Below are 24686 nucleotides of genomic sequence, written 5' to 3'. Positions count from 1 at the left end.
TCAAACTTACAATGAAAAAGCTTATTGACGGGGATTACTTGATCAATCTTGATTCCATCTTGGAATGGGTGATCCCTCAAACCGGAATTCGCATCCGGGAAGGAGAGGCAGAGGAGGAGATACTACCGTTTGTCAAAGGACCAGAGAATCGGTTAAAGGAGCAATGCAGGGAACGAGCTCGCATAGGCTGGGAAGCCATGAAGCTCTGTGTCAAGTTGATACGAACAGATGAGGTACTAAAGGCACTCAAGGTGGTGGCGCACATGGAGGTGGGAAGAGAGCTCCGTGACTGGTTCGAGGAGGGGAGAGCGGTCTAGATCCTAGCAAGCCTTGAAGGTGACCTAGACTTTGGGAACTTGGACTGCATTCTGAAGATGAAGACTGAAGCAGCCAAAGGGAAAGCTTTGGCAGATATTGATGATGAGGAGGTGAAGAAGCCAAACCAAAGCAATTCAGATTGAGCGATCACGGAGCCAAAAATCTATTTTTTGCTTTCTGCTTATATGGTTTTAAAAAAAAAAACAATATTTATGGATGACTATAATATTTCATGCATTAATGCACAGTGTTGTTTTTACTTCTATTTCCGTTTTAGTTGGAACTCTGCACAGTAGGTTTGAACTGCAATTTTTGGGCTGATGTTGAAATCTGAATGGCCCAGGAAGAATGTAGCTAATTTTTTGAAAATCAATCTATCAAAATTACCGATCAAAAAAATTATATATATATATAAATTATTTTTTAATTTAAAATTACCTAGATAAAAATCAGATATATCGGATATCCAATTTGCCTATGTGTTTACCATGCCAAGGTGTACTGACACCTAGGCTAAGCAAAAAGTCAACATGGATTTTCGCATTTTTAGGCTAGTGGAAAAAGCTATTTTTTCACATCGCCACTTTTTAGCCCCCCATGATCCTGCACTAACCCACATACATATGTACATACAAACATACATGCATATGTAAATACATACATACATTTCATTGATTTAAAAAACTCTTTAGATTATAATATTGATACAATATTTTTATAATCCTGATTGCCCATAGACACATCAATCAAAAGCAATTGTTTTTTATGGTTGTTTGATGGTTATGTTACATGGTTATGGTTTCCCAGCTGCTTGATATGTTGATTGTTTCAGCTGCTCATTCTTATTGGCTATTTTGATAGATATTGATTGTTTCAGTTGCTCATTCTTAGTTTTAATATGGATATCATACTGTTGTTTTTAATGTTTATGTGATAAAAATGAGTTGCTTGTCAACTAATTTTGTAATGGTTGTGATCTCCTTTTGACAAACTATTAAGTGTCTTTCTATGTATTCATCTTTTTTCTAATTTTTAATTAAAAAAAAATTATTTGATCTCACTACCAAATAAAAAATATAAAAAAGTAAAATTAAATCAAAGAGAATGGGAAATGTCTATGGAGTCCACACATTCTACTGAATAGAAATATATTTTAAATATTAATTAAATTGAAAATAAAAAACAATTGTCTTGTAATTTTTTATTTTTTATTTTTTGGCAAAAGTGGCAAGCCATTGATATATATATTGATAAGAAAATTGATTCAAGAGCTCAATAGGGAAAGAATCAGGAAGAAAACCCTATATCCTTGCTCATATACAATGAAAAAGAGGAAAAGAGGCTATGAGAAGAAGCCCCCCAAATCCAGAGAGATAGATAGGGTATGCCCATAGAATGAGCCTCTTAGGGGCCAAAATTAGAGTAACAGGTCAGGACCAGACCGAAAGAAACCATAAAAAACCGACCCCCACAACCGGTTGCCATGGAGACTGAAAGCGGAAATCTATTTGTCAGAACACTGAAGGGCTGTCATGACCGGTTTCCGGTTATGTTGTACCAGTACTTTGATACCAGTTTGTTGTCCTCATGACCGGTTCATAAAAAGAAAAGCCTCCAATACCGGTGCTAGTCGACAAGCTAAGAAGATGACTCCTCTACCGGTTCTGATGTACTAGTGGAAATAAATGCAAGAGCCAACACTGGAAAGCAAGGGGCAGTTAATTTTTTTTTGGGTCATATTGGTTGCCGTTCGATTTTCCACCCGTCAAAAAGGAGCATATTCTGAGTAGAAAAAAACAAAACCAAAATAAATTTACTTGTCCATGGTGGCGTCTTCCTGGGTCTGAATTATAGGGGCATCGAAGGTGGGCAAAAAGGAGGTAGTCCATCCCATGGTTTAATCCTACACCGGTACATTGAGGTCTGGAACCCTATCTGTAGCCTATCCCCTTTCCACAGGTTGTGAAATTGGCAAACAGGGGTCAACATTTTCTATTTCCAGGATCTCCATTAGGGCCCCAACTTTAATTTTGACTATGTGCACAATGTGGTCATCCAATTGTCTACCGAATTGATGTAGGCGGTTCTTCACATGGCAGAAGTTTTTTCGTTTGAGGGCATGTTTTATTCGGTCATAGAGTACCATGTAAGCATGGCTAGATTGAATGAAGTGGCATGGAAAAAGGCCCCCAAGGAGAGTCAATCCCTGCCATAGATTATATTTTGCCAGGGCTTCATGGAACGAGGCCAGGGCAAGCACATCTTGTCTTACCAACTTGAAGAACACTAATTCAAGTAGAGGAATAGATTGCAAGAGGTCCAAAGCATTTGACAGAAAGGAATTGAGAAGTTGATAGGGATATAGAATCCTTTTGGCTTGAGGGGATAACATCTCCTCACTGATGGATTCTTTGACAAATCTTCTCAATTATGGATTGTGTAGAAGAAAAAGTTGGTCGAGGTCCCTGTCATTGATGTGTCCATGAAGAGCCACCAAAGGTTCTGAAATTTGCACTAAAACCTGGTCGTTCCATGGCATATACTTGCAGTGTATTTGCTTGCATCCTCCGGAAGAGCCGTTCTCCATATTGCAGAACACTGAGATACTTCAAGGATTTAAATTTTTGAAAATTTCCGCTGAGAGCTATGTGTATAAGAGTAGGTTGGTTCCATTTATAAACAAAAATTACCATCTCAAAGTGCAATAAATGATCAGACTTTAGGATCATGTTTGCAATTCTTGCATTAATTTTGTGACCGTAGTGTAGTCGAGGGGATGTGTGAGAGGCCTAAGTCTGTTTTGCCCCATGTGAAGTGACATTATGAAAATCCCCGGGTACTTCACACTAAAGGTCCATACATACCATCTACAGAATACATTTAAAAGCATAAATGCAAGTGTCATGTCAACCTTCTTGTTCGCAGGCACCCGTTAAATTCTTACATGTGAGTATTTAATAGGAAGTAGCTTGTGATAAGATTGTTTTACTTTCCTTTTGTACTAATTTGATCAATTTGGGAAAAGAAGACAGTTTAGTAGGAATTGCGATCGACTCCATTGAAATGCCATCATAGCCCATATTTGCTAACATGTCAGCAACGAAGTTGCCCTCTCTTAGTGTGTGACTGACAATGTAGTTCGAGAAAGTGTTGAGAAGATCCAAGGTGTGCTTCAGAACATGAGATAGTTGCCAGGTCTTAGATCTTTTTGAGGTAATTGAGTTGATAATAACTAATGAATCACCTTCTATGTGTATATTAGAGAAGCCACACTTCCTTGCTAACACCAGACCAGCTAGTAAGGCATTTGCCTTCGCCAAGTTATTCGTACCTAGAGGGATGGGTGAAGCTAGGAAAGCACACATTTTGCCAAATTGATCTCGAATGCAAAATCCAATTCCCGACTTCCCTGGGTTTCCATAGGAAGAGTCGTCGAAGTTGATCTTAAAGAAAGTAGGTGCCGGGGGTACCCATTTTATGGGCGACCCGTCTCTCACATGAACTGAGGACCAGTTCGGGGGAATCCCTATTGGCAAAATAATATCATGCCATAATTTTGCAATTGCCTTATCCCACCGGGTAAATGACTGGATGTCCTTGGAATCAGTGAGAGAAGAATTTATGATTTCTGCAATCAAATTTTCCAATTTGATCAAAACTTGTTCCAAAGAAGAGGATGTTTTTCTGAAGATTCTTTTGTTCCTCTCCCACCAAATGGCCCAAATAATGTGAGCAGGAGCACATTTCAAATGCATAAGAAGGTTGATGTAGAAAATAAAAGAGGCCAAGAGTTAAACATATCCCACAGTGATTTTGGAAAGGGCAACATAACTTGGAGTTTATTCATGATGAAGAACCAACATTGGGAGGCAAAGGAGCAGTGTAGAAATAAATGATCAACTGATTCTTCCTCTAAGTTACAAAATACACAATTAAAAGTTTGTGCAATGCCTAGTTTTACTAATCTCTCTGCTGTTAGGATTATTTTGTTCAACGTTAGCCATGCAAAACAACCTGCTTTTGGTAAAACAATGTCATTCCAACAGAAAGAGTATGCCCGGCTACTTACCTTGCTGCTGCAACCCTGCTGTAGGGCATTGTAACCTTCTTTAATTGAATTTTGCCCTAATTTTGAAGCTGCCAAAAATAACACATCATCTCTGTTAGACATGATAACTATCCTATTCAATAAAATATTGGCCAATGAGGAAGATTGTTGGATGGATATTGGGAGAAGAGTGGGATCTTTCCAGATTGTTTTCTCTGAAAATATTTCTACAACAGACACATAGTCACTCAATTTTGTACCCCAATGAGATATAGTTGTATTCATAATGTCTTCCATGTTATCCAATTGAGCAATAGGGGGATGCCCACACCATGAGTCTGTCCAGAAGTTAGCACTGAGACCATTATTGATTTCCCATGAAACATACTGAGATATTAGATTTCTTGAATCCATCATAAAATTACAAATAGCAGACCCTTTTGGAGGGTCTAGAATTGTCAACACTCTTGATGGTTGAGTGTTATCCAAATATTTAGCTTGCATAATCTGGCACCATTTGGAGACAGGGTTAGTGTACATTTTCCAAATCAGTTTCCCTCCAAAGGCCTTGTTGTGATGCTTCAAATTGTGAAGTCCCACTCCCCCTTGGGATTTTTAGCATGACATATTTTCCAGAGAGGTTAAGGGGATTTTCCTTTCATTTGTCATATTACTATTCCATATAAAATCTCTAATGAGTTTTTGCAATTGTTGGATGACAGATGAGGGAGATTTAAGGACAGACATGTAATAGTTTGGTATTGATGTTAGCACTGACTTGATAAGAAGGATTCTACATGATAGTGAAAGCCACCTTACTTTCCAAGTTGATATTCATGCCTGGAATCTACCAATGACAACAGACCAATAAGATGGTTTGTTTGATCCCATAAAAAAGGGGATGCCAAGGTAGGAAGATGGCAATTGGTCCATTGAGAAGCCCAAAGTCTTGCATATTCTTAGTGACAAGATTGAAGGTGTGTTTAAAATGAAAATCTTAGACTTGGCAACATTAATTTTCTGACCCGAAGTAGAAGAATAGATATCCAGTGTTTGGTTGATGAGCTTGGCTTCTTGGTTGATGAGCTTGGCTTCTTTTAGAGAAGACTTGTCAAATAACAATGTATCCTCAGCAAAAAGAGAGTGAATTACTATTATTGAAGTACCTGGAAGAGTGACACCAAGCCAAAGCCCTTTTGAAGATTGAAAATTGATGTATCTACTCAAGGCATATGTCATGAGAATGAAGAGAAAAGATGACAAAGGGTCGCCTTGTCTTATTCCCTGTGTACCCTAAAAAAACCCTAAGGGATGACCATTTATTAGAATAGAAAAATGTGTGCCTGAGATGCAGGTTCTGATCCATTTGCACCATTTTTCTGAGAATTCAAATGTTGATAATACTTTAAAAACAAAATCCCACTTAACCCGGTTGTATGCCTTCATCATGTCAAGTTTGATAACAAAATTTTCTTGTTGGCTTTCATGGATAGAGTGTAAAACCTCATTCACTACTAGGGCTCCTTCCATAGTCTCCCTACCAGGGACAAAACCCCCTTGTTCTTGCTAGATGATCTTAGGTAGAAGGTAGTGCATTCTAAGGTAAATGGCCTTAGTTACAATCTTATATATTGTGTTACAAAGAGAAATAGGTCTGAACTCTGTGAATGATGATGGGGAAGGGGTTTTTGGGATGAGAACAATATTTTTTGCATTAAAACTTTTTAGCATTGCTCCCCTTTTCCTAGATTCTTCCATTACCTCTAAGAGGTCAAAACCAATCACATCCCAACACTTTTGAAAAAAGAGGGTGGTGAACCCATCCAGACCTAGGGCTTTATCTAGGGAAAGGGAAAATACCACTTTGTGGACTTCCTCCATAGTGAAGGGGGCCAGTAGGGCTCTGTTATCCTAGTCGGAGATCAGAGGTGGGATAGATAGTAGTAGAAGCTCAACATTATCCTTCCAAAAAGGATCTAAATTAGAAGGTGGGGGGGCTAGAAGATTCTTAAAAAACATTAATCAATACCCTTGAGTCCTCATGCTTGATTGAGAATATAACATTGGATGCTTTTCTTTGTTTTGTAGAAGCATGAAAGAATTTTGTGTTCTTATCTCCCTGCTTCAGCCAGACCTCTCTTGATTTCTGTATCCAATATTCATCTTCTCTCTTATAGACTTCTTCCCACTCACTTTGAAGACCCTTCTGTGTAGAGTGTAGAAGCTGATCCAAACCCTTGGAAATTATGTTTTGGTTAAATTCTTCCTGTTGTTGAGAAATGAATTTTTTTTAGCAAAAACATTCTTAAAGATCTTTCTATTCCATTCCTTAGCCTAGACCTTAATAAACTAAAGTTTCTTAAAAAATTGGAACATCTTTGTTCCACTACATGCAAGGGCAGATATCCACCATTGTCTTAATAAAGCCTAAAAATGTGGATGTCTAAACCACATGCGCTCAAACTTGAAGGAGGAGCCAAAAACCGACATGGAGTTCTATTTTTGTCATTCAAGGACAATTTGGACTGGGAAGTGATCTGATTCAGAAATAGGGAGAATTTTTGAATAATAACCGACCTGATTAAGGCACCATTCCAAGGGAATGAAAAACCTGTTGACTCTCTCTGCAATCTAAAGGAAGCCTGATCTCATGTTAGTCCAAGTGAAGACACCATTATTGGGAATCACATCCAATAAGTTGTTTTCTATGGTGAAACTTAGAAAATCCTGCATAGATCATGGGGGTGGGAAGATTCCTCCTTATTTCTCCTTATGAGACAAGATTGCATTAAAGTCTCATCCAATGATGAAATTCTGTGTTTCTTCTTGTTGGAGTAACATAATCAGTTTGTCCCATAGGTCCTTATTTTCCTGAGTGGGGATGGGGCCATAAACATTGAATACCATAAAGGTCATGTCATAGCATACTGCTTTTAACACTTGCTAGTTATGATCTTGTTATAATAAGTGAATTTGAACTTTTTTAGGATTCCATAATGTACGCAATCCTCCCAAGGCCCCAACACCTTGCATGTGAGCTGATCCAAATTGTGTCCATTTAGCCACTATTTTGTGATACATTTCCTATGATAGCTTCGTTTCTTGGAGTAAAAAAATGTCAACCTTTGAAGAATCAAGGTGAGATTTGATTCTCCTTCTTTTGTCAGGGGCATTAATGCCCCTGACGTTCCAAGAAATCATTTTCATTGTGAAAATGGAGTGCCTTTTGTAGTCCTTGTAATTCTTTTTGATACTTTAAATTTTCCGTCTAGAGTACTCTGCACACCTGCCTCTATTTCTTCTTGAATCTTCATAGAGTTTGGTTTTCTACCTCTCTTTTTTGGGGTTGTAAAGCCATCTGATTTCAAACTGGGGCTCTGCTCAATGATAAGGATTGTGCGTTGTCAAAAATAATTTTTTTTGTCTCACCATCTTGTGAAGGGGTTTCCATTTCTTCCTGCCTAATTCCCAAGGGGAGTTCCCCTTTATCTGAGATGTCAGTAGTTGAACAACAACACCTTGTTTTTTGTAAGGGACACATTACATTTTTCATACTAACACCTTCCTCCTCTGCAATTTCCCCAATCATAGTGGCAGCTAAAGTGGACAGGATATCATCTGCTACTTCCTGGATATGACCCTCTTTATTTGAGACAATTATCCCTGAAAATGATAAATTCTGCATTAAATTCTGGATATCAATCGGGGATTCATTGAACATTAGGTCCCGAACTATAGCTTCTCTGTCATCAGATGTTTTGTCACATAATTGGAGAACTGGTGTGGACCTGGAGGCAGATTTATAGCTATAAAGAATCCAGCTATACGTGATAAAAAAAATGGGTCAACTGATTAATCCACTGAACGTAGGATGGTTCAAAATTTAAGGCATCTTGAGGTTCAGAGGGATCATTACATGATTGTACAAGGTCAGAAGACAAAACTAACTCATGTTGATGGGTAGTACACAGAAGAGGGTCTGAGCAGTGATTTTTACAGACTAAAAGCTCTGAGCGCTCATGACCACTACAGGAATTCGTGAAATGGCCTAATTATTGTTGATATTTGTTGATGACCTCTGCATTATCCAATACAATTTCTTGTTGCCACAAACCCCATTTTGATGAGATGGTTAAGTGCTTTGGCAAGGTCTTATTTGAGGCAAGGAGAAGGTAGACCCTAACATCTCTCTGGATTGTTTCAAAGGGTATAAGATCGCGAGCGACAAAGATGCCTAGTTGATTGGCCATGGTCTCCACAATATCTGGGTCTCTATGTTCCAAAGGCAAACCTAGAAAAGAGATCCAATGAAGATAAAATCTACAAAGATTAGCATCTAGTTTAAAATTTGGAATCCAGGATAAGGTAAAAAGACCAGCCCCTTGACAAAACTAGCTTTTGTTTTTATGAACTGCATCTCTATCTTTTGATGAAGAAAAAAGAGCTATAAAAAACTCCGAGTGGCTGTCGATGAAGAAAATATCACAAAGACCCAACCAGTGACTATTTTCCCATGAAAGCAGGGTTTGAAGAGGGATTGAAGAATTAAACTTACCGATGAGAACCGATTTTCGGAGAAAAGAGACCGACTGGGAGAGAACATGGTCAAGAAAGGATATCTTGATAGCGGAGGTGTTCTCAACTGGAGCCCGAGTCGAAATGGGGAAAGAGGAGTCTGTCTCTTTAAACTTTGCAAGTTTTCTTTTCCACACAAAGTGCACTGGTTTCAACTTGAGGGGATTTCCATATCTCCTTGTTGGTAATTTTTAATTCAATAAATAAATGATTTAAAAAAAAATAAAATTGTCTAATCAAATAGAATTTATTGGCTACATAGACATTGCCAATGGATTGTAGGAAACATCATGGAATCTACCTAGTCAAACCTGTCATTCCTGGTACCTGTAATTTCCAAGGAAATTCTGGTCATTGAATAAGAGATGGGGACATCTAAGTGAAGGAGGAAATGAAGTTAACACATCTTTTCATAATGAGAACCCTTTCTAGAAGATTTTCAACATACAGACCGTGCTTTCCACGTTAACTTCATGTTTCCATTAATGGCCACATCTCCATTTTAATTCTTCTTCGTTGCCTATTTAAAGACCATTTTTTCCTTAGAAATTACAGATACCACAAACATAATAATAATGAAGCCTCTCTATGCTATCCTCGTGCTAATGTTACTTATATCCACCCTTGCCCTCACTGTTGAGGCTTTCCTTGATACCACTTCTCACAAAGGAGTTAATAGAGGAGATCCATGGCTTAATCAATCAGTATGTAAATTTCTTGATGCTTTTGGATTAGATGATAAAAAAATTGCACAAAATCTAATCCAAAAGCATCAAGAAATTTATAATATGGATTGTGGAAATCTGATAGCTTCAACCAGTATGTGCCAAACCTTTTACTTATAATACACATTTTTCTGCCATATTCTTTCAAAATTTGTCTTCATTCATAGTTAAGCTTCTCAATTTTATTAAATATATATAGCCTTGTGCTCTAATGTTTAATATTTTATGTTTTGATTGTAGATAAAAGTGGTGAAGCGTCTCCTACTTCCCAAACCTCCTAAGGGAAATAAAGGAAACGGTCTGCATCATCATTAATCAATATATCTAAGCTGGAGAGAGGTCGTAGAATAGTACATATAATTGTTAAGATTTAATTTCAAATTCATAGTGGCACCCATGTAACCATGACACTTTTTGGTCATGATCTTAGTTTTCAAAAGAAAGAATTATGGAGATTCATTGAGATGAATGTTTAAAAAAAAATTATGATGAAGGATTTCCTGTTGTATGTCTCGTTTCTGTGTGTGCAAAATTCTTTTACTAGAAAATGATATTCACATTTTTTACATTCTTGACCGCAATTTCGCGCATTAGCTAGAAAGCCATTTTGTCAAAGAAACTTAAAATGACTTCACATAATATTCACGGAAGAAAAACAAGCTTATAGATTATTTCTATCTCTTTCATAGATTGACGACCACCAACAATATCATATTCACTTCCAATCCACTTAAATTTTGTTCACTTCCAATCCTCTAAAAGCTTGATATTCCTCTAATATTTTATTTCTCTCTTCGACTTAGAGGCAACCATTTGCATAATTCAGTAATGGCGCCCTTTTGTGTATGCCACGTGAGAAAGAATATTGAGGAGGTGTACTTAGATGAAGGCCTCAGCAATAGTCCATTTGTTAAGTTATTTAAAAAAAATTTAAAATATGGATAAGTAATACTGATCGAAAATGGTTGTTAAGGAGGAATGAAAATGGAGAAAGAAGATTTGGATGAAGGAGAACGTCAAATTGATCAACAAGTGGGACATTGATTTGCAAGATTGCCCCAAGTAATGATGAGATAAAAATGTTTGTGTTTGAAAAATTTACAACTGTTATGTGGACACAAATAGGTTGGTTAGAAAAAAACACATTATCAAAGAGTTCAACCCTTTGGGGGAGCATGATGAAAAAAGTTACCTTGGGGTACCAATTAAGGGAAAATCTATACTTCTAGGGTTAGAAATCAGAATAGGGTCCCTGATGAGGAGGCAATAGACTGGAAGGATAACCTTGAACCAACCAACCTCTAAGGCTCACAAACTCAATCAAAACCCTACTAACAAAGGGTCTTTACACAACACCAAGTCAAGCAATGGTTCGATGACACTAAACAATGCCTTGGGAAACTCAAAGGCTCCAATATGTCCACTTACAAAAAACTAACATTCTCAAGTATTGTGTGACTAAACACACCCTTGCGTACATGAGTGGGATACTACTAGGCTTTAGGTAACAATTTGACCCATACATGGACAAACTTGTCACACTCCTAGGATAGTGAAATACAAAAAGGACCATGGGGTCTTATTACATTCATCTTAGACTAATAGAAAATCATCTTGTCTTTGGCTCATTCCTTCATAGGTAGGTGCTCTTGCACCAGTCCCACCATCTTAATGTGAGACAGGTAGATGGGCAATCTATGAGGAAGAGTGGGATCAAAGAATTTGTCTTTTCTGCAATAAAGGGGTGGTGGAAATTGAATGAAACTTCATCTTTGAGTGTTTTTCATATGAGGACAATTTGAAAGAGAGTAGTCTAAATGAGTCATTTGAAGAAACAAGACTTCACAAAACAACGGGCTTCTTGATCAAGATCCACAATAGAAGAGTCAACAATGAAAATAATGTGAAAATTGTAAACAACAATGCTCTTCATCCCATAGACTGATGGTCTCATGGATATCATTAAAAATCATTCATTAGGGAGTCAACCTTCATTGGCTAGAAACTCATTTCAACGATAAGACTTGTGTATTTTTTTAATATTCTAAAAGAAACCCTATAGTGAAATAAACCACTTTAAGGTTTTAAGGTATGTTTTAGGGTAATGATAACAAACATAAATGGAGATTTAGTGAGCCATCTTTCTTTTTAATTAGCTAGTTTGGTAATTGACTGAAGTGGCCAATACTAAATGCAATTATTTAAAATGGTGAAGTTTTTAATATAATACTATAATTATAACTAGATCATAATCTCTTTTATAGTGCAACTAAATATGTTTTTGATCATGAGTAACATAAATCAAAATATGGACTCCCACTCTGCAAGTTTCAAATTTCAAACTCCTGTTGTTCATGGTGGACTCTACTGGTGGGGATCATCCCCCATCGCCTACAGAACCCACTTTGGACTCTGCGATGCTGACAATGTCTGTCACATCCCCTCATGGTCCCACAGTGGATTCTCCTTCCGGTCTGGTTGTGATTCAGCTTGACAGTTCTACTTTGGAGAGCTCTCTAGTCACGCTCGTAGTTTCTGATCCTATTCCCGTTGTGTCAGTTTTTCATGACAAGTAAAATATCACTAAACCTCCTACTAATAACACGAATATCAAAGGCTGGAAAAATGTGTTGGTCAGAAACACTGAGATTGTGCACCACAACATCATCCCCGTCTACTCGCAAACTGAGGAGGAAACATCTTTAGAGCTCCTTGACATTGTTCTTGATCGCATTTTGCATAACATGGCTAATACTTTGGTGGGAAAATTATTCTCCCTGCACCCCACAGTGGAGATGCTTAGAAAATAGGTCAAGGACAAATGGAAACTGAAAGGGAGTGTATTTGTTAGAGCCATGCTTGGAGCCCTCTTCCTCTTCAAATTCAATGCTGAGGAGGATGTCGCTCTTGTCTTTTCTGGTTGCTGGTCCTATGGTCGAAACAATCTTTCCCTTTGTCGATGGAAGGCTGGTTTTGACCCAGCGGTGGATTTACAGAAAACTGCTCCGATTTGGGTTCGGCCCTCGGGACTCCCCCTTGAATACTGGGATGAGTCCATCTTTAAATGGATTGGGAATTCCTTTGGTCATGTTGTTGGTGTCGATGAGATTACCAAAAAAAATTGTGCCTGGTTTATGCTTGTTTCTGTGTTCAAGCTATTGTGAGCATAAATCTCCCCAACTTTATAACCCTCAAATCTAGGCTAGGAAGCTGGACTTGGGCCCTTGTTTACGAGAATGCCACCCTTTTCTGCCAAAAATGTCGAAAAGTCGAGTATATTATTTCTCAGTGCAACACTCCAGCTCCCTTACCTCTTAAGCTTAAGGGCCCGACCTTGGATGACAGCCCTGTGCCAAATGTTCCTCTCACGCATAATGGCCTGATTGTGGGGCATGTTGTGACTCCTACTTTTGGCCCGGACCTGCCTCCCCTTGCAGTTGAGGACCCGGTTATGGAAGAGTACCCCTTTGCTGAGAGTATTATCAACCTTCTCAAATCTCTTGCAAATAATGTCGACGAGGCCTCTAATTCAACCCTGAAGGAACAGTGCATCTCCCTGTTGGCCAGCTTGGTTTTACCGGTTGATCAACTAGAAGATGGTGAGATTGTGAGGGGCCCCATTCTTTCCCTGGAGACGACTCGCTCCCTGATGGTGTTATCTCATCCCACTCCGCATCAAGGTATCCCTTCTCCTAGTGCACCTGGTGCGTCATCCAGCAGTAGAAAGACTCCTGTTGATGAGGGTTGGATTACTCAGAGACGCAAAACCAGGAATGCAAAGCCTAATGTGGGGACAAACCTTAAAACGGGTCGACCATCACAAAGACTATCGAGATAGAAGGAAGCAGCAAGGGATATTGTCAATGGCAGACAACGGACCTTGGAGATGTCCATAAAAGGTAAGAAATGAAGGTCCTCTCATGGAATATGAGGGGCCTTAACAACCCCCAAAAGCAATATGCTCTTAAGAATTGCATTTTTTAAAATTAAATTATTGTCCTTCTCCTCCAAGAAGTTAAGATGTCTATGTCTTCATTTTCTCTTATTGCTGGAAAAATTTGGCCTTGTGCTAAGTTTGTTATCAGTGATGCTACTAGTTCCTCTAATGGCTTGGTTACCATGTGGGACCCCTCCCATTTTTCTAGTAGTCTTTTGTCCTCTTCTGCAAACCTTTGGTCTCTAAACTCTCTTCCCCGATGGACTCCTGCCTTCTTATTAATGTTTATGCCCCCAATGTTAGATCGGGTAGACTGAATCTCTAGAATGACATAACTTCTCTAATACAAAATAATGCCAATGCTTGCTGGTTGATCGCGGGTGATTTCAACTCTCCTCTAATCCCCTTTGAGAAGTTGGGGGCCTCCCAGAGTACTTTGACAATGTGACCGATCTTGTCGACTTCATTGACAGGAATGGGTTAATAGATGTGGAACTAACAGGGCAAAAATTCACTTGGTCCAATCTTAGGAAGGGAAAGGATCTTATTTAGGTTAGACTTGACAGATTTTTCATCTCGGGCAATTGGAGAATTGGTCCCTCCTTGAAGCTCACTGCCCTCCCCAAAATGGTCTCTGATCACAACCCCCTACTCCTTTGGAACACCACGAATTCTGTAAGGAAAAATCACCCTTTTAAGTATGAAATCATGTGAAATTCTCATATGGAGTTCAAGGACTACATCAAAAGATGGTGGAGCACCTGCATCCCTGACACACCTATGTTCTGGATTGCCCAGAAGCTAGATTTGATCAAAAGGAATGTCTGAAGTTGAAATAAATATACCTTCGGGGACATCTTCAGGCAAAAAAAGGAGCTCAATAGTAAACTGATGGCTATCCAAGAGTGCATTGATCAAGGTGACTTCCTTGAAGCTACCCATATGGAGGAGGTTTCTCTCCACAGAAAATGGAAGGAGAACTCCCACAAAGAAGAACTCTACTGGAAACGTAAATCTTGGGTACAATGGCTCAAAGAGGGTGATAAGAATATGACTTTCTTTCACAGATCTGCTATTATCCACAAGTGTAGAAACCATATCTCCTCCCTCTTGGATGATAAAAATCAAGAGTTCATTGTGAGGATAGTTCGGGCAGACTGACTACTAACTATTTTGGCACTTTGTTTAGGGAGGATAGTGACTCTAGGGCCCCTGCTGGGGAGAATCTTCTCAACTGCATCTTGCCCCCCTTCTTGGTGGGAGACAACAACCTCATTTTGGCCCCTATTTCTGAGGAGGAAGTCAAGTCCGCTATTTTTTCTATGGGTTCCTTCAAAGCCCCGGGTCCTGATGGTTTCCCCCTGACTTTTTTCCAATATTTCTAGGATGTGGTGGGCCCTGATGTTGTTTTGGCCACTAGGGATTTTTCAGATCTGGAAGGCTTCTCAACAAGCTCAATAACACCTTCATTGCCCTTGTCCCTAAAGTTTAGGAGGTGATTAGTCTCAAGGACTTCCACCCTATCAGTCTCTGCAACACTATTTATAAAATCTTGAGAAAAGTTCTTGTTTATAGGATGAAACCTTTCTTGGATTCTCTGATTATCCCTACCTAGAAAGGGTTTTTCCCGGGCAGACAAATTCTCGATGCGGTCATCTCTACTCATGAGATAATTCACTCCATGGATAAGTTCCATCAGTCGGGGATGGTGCTCAAGCTTGATATTTCTAAGGCTTATGATAGAGTGGAAATTTCTCTTCAAATTTTTGAAGACAATTGGGTTTGGAGATAAACTCATTAAACTTATTGGGGAATACATATCTATGGTCACCTACTTTGTGCTTCTTAATGAGAGCCCCATGGAGAAGTTCAGGGCCTCCAAAGGTCTATGACAAGGGGATCTTCTCTCCCCTTACCTTTTCATCATCCTTTCCGAAGTGTTGGCTTCTAATTTGAACTCCATGGTTAACAGGGGAGCTCTCCTGGGCATCAAACCTGCCTCTACGATGCCTCCTAATGTTCTGCAATAGTTTGTTGACGACACTATTCTCTTTGGTATCTCCTTTGTGTGGGAAGCTATGACTTGGAAATCCTTTCTCAACTCTTATGCTCAAGCCTCTGGTCAACACATTAATTATGAGAAGAGCAACATTTACTTCTTTCACACTCATGTCCAACTCCAAGATAAAGTCTGCAAAATCCTTGGTTGTCAAAGGGCCTCCCTCCCTGGCACCTACCTTGGTCTCCCTTTGACTGTCAAAGATGTCTCTAATTCCTTCTGGATCTCTATCCTTGAAATAATGCAGAACAAGTTGGCTGGTTGGAAAGGTAGATTCCTCAGTAGTGCTGGGAAATTGCAACTGCTCTCCTCCTCCCTTCAGGGATCCCTATGTACTTCCTCTCCCTTTCTAATATTTTTGCGGCTATGGCTGCTAAGAAGGAGAATATCCAAAAGAATTTCCTTTGGATGGGGATGGAAGAAAAGAAGAGGATCACTTTGGTGGGATGGGATAGAGTTTGTCTCCCTAAGGCCATGGGCGGGTTGGGAACCCGCAAGATCTTGAGGTCCAATAAGGCCCTTATGACCAAAATTGCTTGGAAGCTTTTGAATAAGAATGCGGATTGGAGCAGGATCATTAGGGATAAATACCTAGTAATGGGGATTTTTCCTTTGTTCTGAAAGAGGAGGGCCTCCCCAAAGGTTCCAAAATTTGGAACAACGTCTTGAGCTGCAAGGACCCTTTATCCCACGGTTTGAGATGGCTTATTGGAAATGGAAGGAATATTCTCTTCTGGGAGGATTGTTGGTTGGGAGAGAAGCCCCTTGCTTGTTCCCCCTCCCTTAGAAGGCTCCAGGATGCTGCCAAAAGTTTCTTTGGAGAAAGGGTCAGTGATTATTTCATCAACAACACTTGGAGGGCTTTGGAGGACTATTGCATTGATCATCCCTTCCTCCTCCATGCTGCTAGAGAGCTCAAGAAGCTCTTGGCTGGCACCTTTCTCTCCCTTTTTCCTAGGGCAGATAGATTCATTTAGAAGTGGGACCCTTCTGGGGACTTCTCTGTCAGAACTGCCTACAACAACTTGCTAAGAGAACCTGATCACACCTCTATCTAGAAAGAGGTATGGAATCCCCAACTCATCCCCAAGGTCAATTTCTTTTGGTGGATTGCTCTCCTCAACAAAATTTTGACCCAAGACAATTTGGTCAAGAGGGGATTCCAATTGCCTAATAGATACATCCTTTACAAAAATGATGAGGAAAGTCCTTCTCATCTCTTCCTCCACCGTGTCTTTGCTCAGGAGCTCTAGGGGATGGTCTTCAGCAAGCTCAATATCTGTTGGATTATGAATGATAGTTTTTTATGTTTGTCCCAAGAGTTTCGAGGCTCCTCATCCAACCCCCTTATTCAACAACTGTGGAAGCAAATCCCCCCTCATGTGAGCTAGAGTATCTGGAACGAAAGGAATGACATGATATTCAGGGACAAAGAGGCCTATGTGGAAACTGTGTTTGCTCGATTCCTAAAGTTGATTTATGAGAATATCTTTGTTTCTAAAACCCGGTTGGCCTCCAAACCTCCCTCTACCTAGGACTAGGAAATTTCTAGAAGTTGGAACATCCCCCCCTCGTTCTCTCTTGTTGACTGCTCTAAGAGACACTTAAGGCAAAGCACGGTTTGGTCCCCTCCGGCCACACATTTCAAACTCAATTTTGATGGGGTTGCCGAGGGGAGTATGGGGGCTGGTGGAGGGGTTATCAGAACCCAATTAAGGCCCCTTGTTGCTGCTTATGCAGACAATTTGAAAGGGCATTCCTCTAATCAGGCTGAAGCAATGGCCTTAGCTTGGGGAATCTGTCTCACCCTCACCATGGGAATTAGGATTATGGACATTGAGGGTGACTCTATGCTCATCATTGATGTTGTCAAAGGGCGGAATAGGATCAATTGGACCATTGAGGGAACCATTAGGGACACCCTGAAGCTCATCTCTGGGATTAATTAGTTCAGAATTATACATGTCTACAAGGAAGGTAACATAGTGGTGGATGCCCTAGCGGCCCTTGGCCTAAATCTTTCTGGTTTGAGATGATGGAGGAGCCATAACTCCCTCTCGAACCATGTTAACTTCCTTCTTCAGGAAGAGAAATCTAAAATTCCTATCAATGATTGAGTTGTTGCCAAGTGTTTTCATTACTCTCCTCTCTTCCCTTGGGGTCATCCGAAGGTGTCGGTTTCTCAATTTAAATTATGAGAATATTCCTTTGATCTATGCTGATGTGGTGGTGACCCATTTGACCAGGCTGACGATGAAGGATGTGCTACTTTGTTGGCAAATCCTTTAGGCTTACCATGTTATGATGAGGTACGATTGGAATCCTAACGTGTTGGTTGCCATCGGTATTTGCTAGCTTTTCATGCCTCGTAACTAGGAAATCATTTCCAAAAGTAATTTTAATTTTTCCCATGCACCCAACTTCATGTCTCACTTAATGACGTCGGGCTCACACACTTCCCATTGTTTTGTCTCGGATTGCTTCTCAAAGGGTCTCTGCGAATTTTTTTTTCATGTCTAAAGAAGTTTTGTTGGCGGAGGATATGGGGGATGAAAGAGTTAGATATGAACTGGACAAACCGGATGATTTCAAGAATGACCCCCTGGTCTGGAATTTTTGCGTTCAAGGAGGGATCACCAATTTTTTGGAATGTCTGTAGGGTCATGATGAGCAGCTCTCGGCTACTTTTTCCTTCTCCTGGTCTGGGAGGCATGTTTTGGTGGGCGACATTTATTTTGATGTCTCTGAGGAAACTATTTGCCAGGCCACAAAGCTGGCCCTTGACGGTCCACACTAGAAGCGCACCAGCCATCTTGCCAACAGTGAAGGATTGAAACGCTTCTTTCATAATCATGAGGAACCTATCAAACTATAGGGTGGGTTTTCTCGGGAAGAGCTTAAATACCCGTGGAATATGATTTTCCTTATGATCGTCAAGTAGTTCACTCTCGAGGGTAGGCACAAGGCATTTTACTACTATCATTTGCCCCTTCTGAATCATTTTTGTAATAACGATTTTCTCTGTCTACCCTTTTGTTTACTGCATTCCATTGAAAGCTCTGTTAAAGACACCATGGACCCCAAGCATGGGGATAAGCCGCCCTACCTCCTTCATCAGGGCCTCATCTATAGGCTGTACAAATTTCATGAGGCCCTTTGCCCCCCTCCCCCTGAAACCTCTCGCTCTCTCAGCCCCCTATGCCAACTCCTCAGCAACTTGTCACCCTTTCTATGGCCTTCCCTATATTTTTCCAATATCCACATAAAGGCTTTGCTATGGCCAACTTCTCCATGTCTCTCTATGCTTATGCCTCCATTGTTTCTTTATCTATGGTCTCTCCCAGCTTGATCATGTCCACCTCTCCCAACGTTTCCCGCTCCCTATCCAAGGTTAAATGCAAGACCCCTGTTAAACACAAACATATTGTCTTTGATGACAATTTATCTTCTGAGGATGTTGAGAATGACAACCCTTCCCCTGATTCTAAGGGTAAAAGGAGATCCTCTAGATTGGCTTCCAAAATCCTACACAAAAAGAAGACCCCTGTGATTGAAACTATTGATTCAGAGGAGGACCCCATTGAGGACAAGAAGGGAGAGGACCCTAAAACCACTATGGGGCCCCCCGGTGAGGATGTTGTTGAAGCGGATATGACTAGGGACCCCATGGATTTGAGCACTATTGGTGCCGCTAGCATAGACAAGTCTGAGATGCAAGCCCAGGACTCTATTGATTTTAAAGATAGGGCCCCTATGAACATGGGCACTATGGGTGATGAAAATTCTGATACCAAATCCCTCGACTCTGGTGACTTGGACTCGGATTTAAAGATGGCAGAACAGGTGATGAACTTTATTACTCTGATGGGCCTGGGAAATGATATTGACTATTCCCTGCTGAAGATGTGGCCAAGGCGATGGATAAGACTATGGATGACAAGGCTACTGTGAACCCCTAGGTTGTCCCTACTATGGAGCAAATGGAAATGTTGCGCACAAACATGTTGGACATCACGCAGAGGATTGAGAACCCAGGCCTTGTGCTTGAATTGTGGGCTATCATAGATGATGTCAATCAGCTCAAGAGAAAGGTGGAGGCCTGGGACGCCCAAATTGTGGGCCTTAACAAATCTCATATGTAGATTTTACATAGCTCGGCGCTCGCCCTCTCTCTGCTGAGGGAACGTACTGCGAACATGGAGGAGGAAAAGAAGGAAGCTAAAGACCTCTATAAGTTCTTTTTTAATGAATGAAACAATGCCATTGATGCCAATGGGGTGCGAAAGGCGTCTCTATAGTTGGTTTTTTGTGGTTTTTGCTTACTTTTTTTTTTTCAAAGACTTGATCTCTTTTTGTTGTTAGTTCTGCTTCTGTTAATGTTGTTATAGTGTTGTTTTTTGCACTATGGTCTTGTTAATAGTTCTTCTATGCAAAGGGTCGGTGCCCTCGTTCTCACTGCTTTTTTAATAAAAAAAATAAATCAAAATATTATTTAATAAAAAATAAATGGTTAATGATTTGGTAAAAATAAAAAATTATGTGTTTCATAATCTTTAAATGCAAACAAGTCATTCTTCCTTGATAAATATTTTCATAGAAAAGTGTTAATGACAAACATAGTGCTCAAAATTATCATATATGACAAGACTTGACAATTTATATCTTTTCTTAATATATTGAACCAACCAATACTTTATTTCCTCTATGTGTCTCTTAGGTGTTACAACAAATTCACGTGTCCTAATTTAAAAAGTAACAATTTAATGTTAGGAGGTGATAAATGAATGAAGTACATATGTATACAATAAAATCATGAAACAAAATTAAATTAATGTATATTATTTTATAAGGTCTAAAACATGAATAAATTCATCTAGTGCTAACATCTATTTATTCTCTACAATTTATCTATTTCATGTTTGTGTGCTTTTGTTGGTGCTACAGGTCTACAATGCCTTTCTTCTATTGGAAACCAAAATTACATTAAAGAAATAGATCTACAATGATGTTTGTGTGTTTTTATTGGTACTACAGGTCTACAATGCCTTGCTTCTATTGGAAACCAAAATTACATTAAAGAAATAGATCTACATTACAAAGGGACACAAATAATAATATATCAATCTATTATACATAATGATTATGCATGCTTTTACATTTTTCTTGTAAAGCCATTCTTTCAACCATATAAATTAGATTACCTTAACTACCCAACAATTACCTATAGAATCAATTACACAATAATCATAAATATACCAATATTGATAATAACACGCTATATAATTTTCTTATTGAATCCAAGTCAAATAACATCTAAAATATTATAATACCCATCATTCTTCCTACATTATATTAACGCTTTCATCTATCGCAATCTAGCATTCTCAAGCAATTCATCCAAATAATTATCTCACTTCATCCTAATTCCAATCACTCCCCTCATTCAAATTCTAATCCACTCATTTTTCAACTCCAATCCAGCCTCATCAATTGAATTCTTATCCCCTATCATGTAATATCTTCCATCAAACATCAAGCTCTAACAACAATCAACTCATACCCAAAACAACTCTTCTAAATCCTCAACCTAAACATCGTTATCCATCCATTTATCCTAATACAACAAGAAAGAAAGAACATGAAACTAAATACTGAAAATATTTTTACAACTACCTATAGTTGTTATAACCAAGGTCAAAGCTTAAGATATCAAATACATCATGAGACTATCGATGACCAAGAAGACATTGGCATCCAACCTGAGTATCATAATGGTGATATGCTAACCTTGTCAATCAACTAGAATATAATCCATTTGATAACAATGTTTCTTTTGGATCAAGAAGAATTCCATTAATCCTTATATGGCATTTCCTTAAACATTTTTTCCACAAGAATCAATCACTCGTCATCAATATTCACTATCAAGAATTCACTAGACAATTATATACTGCTAATCCTCAATCTATATCCATAGGTCATCCCTGTCTCAACCTAAAAAAATGAATTTAATCCTCCATCCAAAGATTCCCTAAATGTCAATCCATATCCCATTTTCCCTTTTTCCAATTAAATTTCATATTTTTGTCCCCATCATCAATCCAAGAACCTCAAAGCACAAATTCTCCCAACAATCCTAAATTTTGATCCATTAATCCTTCACTTAGAAAGGTAATCTAATCTATATATTAAACCAAGATAAGAATTCCATGGCTAAGTACCTCATAAGTATATAATTCAAGCTTCCCTTGAACTATCACCTCAAATAATATTCTACCAGTCATCCCCCCTTACTATTGATAGGGAAAAACCATCATTCACCCCAAGCCATCCACAATTCCAATCTTTCTCCCAAATCCACATCTCCCACCCATATCCCAAATCACAATCCCCTTTGCTAATACAAGTACCCTCGGTACCCTCCACCTCATATTCTAATCCTTCATCCCCCAAATTTTTGTGATCCAAGTCATCCCAATACAATAAGTGCTCTAACTCATCTAAATTCATTGATTTTTTCCTCCAAGGACTATTAGCAAATGGTCTTAAGCTACCACACACCAACATAGTTGTGGTATATTATAATAACACTAGTCCTATGCAATAAAAACATCTCATGTATCCAAAATCCTTCATATGCCTCAAATCCATTTAATCCAATATCCATAAACATAAAAAATACTTATCTGATTCATGTGTATGACTCAAAAATTTCCTCCACATACTAATTGCTAGCAATGTGAAATTCCAATCCTCACTCATTTCATTTGTAAGAATCTACACGTGTCAATCACATGCTCCAAAACATGTCCAAATGTGGTTTATTCTTAATCAAGATCCAAGTACTCCAATCAACCCCTTTCACGACCTCCTTCCAAATAAAGAGACAACAATCCAAAATAATCCATTTCAAATGGGCCCAACATATATAAATTACAATGGCATTGAGTAGCTACATGTTTCCAAGTTAATATTTAGTTTCATTGCTCAAGTTTTATATATGCTTGAGCTTCATTTTTTTTAATTTGAGCTATTGCGTGAGAAGCTTCCTCTTATATTTTTCAACAAGATGGAGAGGCATATGATTCATTATAATATGAATTAGAGGAGTTTTAATTTTACCTTAATTCATTTGAGGAGGTTAGCAAATATGAAAATACCATAGATTCTTTTGGTGGTGACCTAATTTTTTAAATCTTTCCCTTACCTACTATAGAAATAAAGGGTGTGTATTGTGAGTAAATGTGGTGGCATATTCTCTATGATTTTCATACAATGACAAGATTGATAGTGAGGTTGGTCTTACTCTCTTAGAGGAAATCACAAGTTCATCCTTAAAGGGAGGCTACACTCAGTGTTAGAATTCAATCACAAGTTTATCCTTGAAAGGAGGCTACACTTGCAAATATATTTGATTGAACCATTGAAATAATTTTGAACAAGTTGGCTTAACTTTGGTTCTTTAGATCCTAGAGATGTGCTAGTGTGTTATAGGGTTTCCATAAATGCCAAGCTAATTCTCTTCAGTTGAGTAAGTAATTGTGGAATAGACATAAATTGTAACTGGCACAATTCACACCTCATGTTTGTGCTCCTACTATAGCGTGTCTCATTTTCATTCCCCCTAGGCCTATTTTGGCCTCATTTTAGTCCAACCTTGATGTCACTTGTTGACACCACTAGGTGAGGCCCAACCTAGAGCTACCCTCCCCCGATATCTATGTTTTGGGTCCTAATTTTGGACGACTTGGGCACCCCCCAGCACCCTGGTCCCCCTTAAACAAGTCCCAGTTTAGGACTAGCCAGACTCTCTCCCTTCTCGATGGAATTTGGTCCCCATGGCTACACTTGACCATTGGAGGTCGACCTAATTAGCAATTTACCTAAGGAACTCTATATAAATACATCTTATCAATTCATTTTGACATCCATTAATTAGCTATCCATAATTTTCACACATTCGCTAAGCATTCATCATCTAGCATTTCCAGAGGTTCAAAGCAACATTTCATCATTCAAGTATAATGGAGCAAAGTTATATCAATCTTCATGCAAGCATGTGTGTTTGTCATGACATTACATTCAACATTTGTGATTACATTCAAAGAGCATTGCATCATCAATCTTTCTATCAACCATTGCAGATCTAAGACATATCTCCTAGCATTTACTTCAATATTTATATTATTCAATTCAAGGTTAATTCCTAAATCGGGGTTTGACCAAAGGCAAACCCTTATCCACAACACTTTCTTGTCTCTTTCTATGTGTACTAAATCAACTCAGGAGTTGTACTCATATATTTTGACAAGGTTGACAATAATGAATAGGTTCAACTTTCGACGAAGTGAAATTCATAGGACTGGGGCGAATTTGCACTACCTAGTCCCAAAAAATCAGCCCAAACTTTTGAAAGCAAGTTTTGAATCTCTTCTTTTTCCCAGATCCTAGTTTGTGGCTTCGTGGGACATCTGTAGTAGTCTATTTCAAGTTGTACAACCCCTAGTTGAGAAGATAAATGTAGTCTTTTAACCCATGAAGTATTTCTCAACATGTGGACAACTATCCCTGAGTTGTGAAATTATGTTCCAATCTCAATTGGAATTATAAGACTTGACAATGCCCCCAAAACTAAATTTTATCTATAATTTATCATTGTGAATCTCGACCGTTTATCATTTAAAAGTCATAGATCTAATGGTGGATATTTTGTGCAATGTGTAATGTGAGGAAATTTGGTGGCTTATGCTCTATGATTTCCATACAATGAAAAATTTGATAGCGAGGTTGATCTTCACTCTCTTAGAGGAAATCACATGTTTATCCTTGAAAGGAGGATAAACTAAGTGTTATAATTCAATCACAATTTTATCCTCGAAAGGAGGCTACACTTGCAAATATATTTGATTGAACCGTTGGAATCATTTTGAAGAAGTTGGTTCGATTTTGATTCTTTAGATCTTGGGGATGTGCTAGTGTGTTGCAAGGTATTATGTGTGTGTGTGTGTGTAAGCACAAATTTTC

Source organism: Cryptomeria japonica, chromosome 9 (genome assembly GCF_030272615.1).
Source record: "Cryptomeria japonica chromosome 9, Sugi_1.0, whole genome shotgun sequence".
In the NCBI taxonomy this organism is placed as follows: domain Eukaryota; kingdom Viridiplantae; phylum Streptophyta; class Pinopsida; order Cupressales; family Cupressaceae; genus Cryptomeria; species Cryptomeria japonica.
Note: the sequence above shows the minus strand (reverse complement) of the source record.